Below are 1,573 nucleotides of genomic sequence, written 5' to 3' on the forward strand. Positions count from 1 at the left end.
AATGGATCCAGGTTATGTCAGCTCTTGTAGACTCCCATTGATCTGCTGGGAGAGAGACAGCCTACACTTCAATCAACTTAAAATGATACGGAACTGCAGCCCGAGCCTGCAATCCCACAGACAGATAAGCCAGTCTAATCAGTTACTGGCATCATTTAGGTAAGGCTTGCCCTCCTCTTTTCTTACTCAGAGCTTCACAGGTAAAGTCCCACTGGCATTCACCAAATTATCCCATTTTATTTCATTTTCCAAGTTAGTTGGCCATCATTTTAATTAGTTAAATATGCTCACAAAGAAAATCAATGAAAATGAAAACATAACAAAATTAAAGAAAAGATCAGTATAAATTCTGCATTTTGATGTGAGAACACTGTTAGTCTGGCTTGTGGTTTCACAAACCCATAGCTTTAAGGTGAATTTGGAGCACATGAATTTTATGGAGAGCAACACCTAAGTAATAACTCACTGCTGCTAAAAGAAGCAAGCTTTTGCTTTCCTCTGTTCTGCACTGTTCCCAGGCATACAGTTGTGCTTCACCTTTTGCACAAGTTGCAGCATTCTGCAGACTGCTTTCCATGAGTGAGCTCTATTCAGAAAACATTTTGCTAGCATAGTTGTCTTTGATTTTGATGAACCTATTTGGCTTACAGAAGAGTCCAACGTCAGCAGATTAACAGCTGGAGAATATTACTTATTTTAAGCAAGCATGATAGGGATAAAGGAAAAGAAGCAAGATCTTTTGCTTTTTTTCCAGAGGCAAGATGTTAAACCAACTCACTGTATCTTATCAAATGATAAGCTTTGTCTTCTCTGTAGCCAGAATAAATCTAATGTTTGTCTTTCCTCACAAGCTGTATTTTCTGGGTCTCAGATCATTTGAACTTACTTGGATCTTTTCTGTAAATCCACATCTTTGCCGAAGCAAAGGTCTTCAAAGCAGACACTCCCTGCCTCCCTTGGTACTTTTTACTTTGCTACCTACATCTTTCATTCCAAGCTCTGTGGAGCAAAAGTTGTTCCTCTTTATTTGTCTGTGTTATATAGCACTTGAAATGATCAGTTATTTTCAAGCTAGCATCACAGAGGCCACTAGTAAGTGATGACACCTAGGTATTGCTACAAACCTAATCAAAATAATTGTGTTCTAGTGTCCAGCATAATTACCCATATTAGACCTTGGCAAACAATGTTTATAAYACAGCATCACAATGTGATAGCTACATATGACCAGTTATTATCCAAAACACAGGTTTTTGCCTCACTAGTCTAATGCTTCAGTACAAAAGAAAGAGATAACGTGCACGGAGAGACGGACTAACACAGGAAACAAGCAACAACCTTAAAGAAGACGAGCCCGAAGCAGCCTGCAGCCCCCGCCCTGGGCAGCCCCGGGGTCCCCGCTGCGCCCGCAGCGGCGCCGGCCCGTGCCTAGCAACTGTTGCTATGTACAACATGGCGGCCGGCGCCTCGCCGCGCGCACGCTACCCGGCCGCCGCGGTGTGGGGGCGCCGGGGCGGGCGGAGGGCTGCTCTCCCCGGCCACCCCCCGGTGAGACTCCCGCAGCGCCGCGCCG

Source organism: Rhea americana, unplaced genomic scaffold, assembly GCF_003343005.1.
Source record: "Rhea americana isolate MKP2758 unplaced genomic scaffold, rheAme1 scaffold_0, whole genome shotgun sequence".
NCBI lineage: Eukaryota > Metazoa > Chordata > Aves > Rheiformes > Rheidae > Rhea > Rhea americana.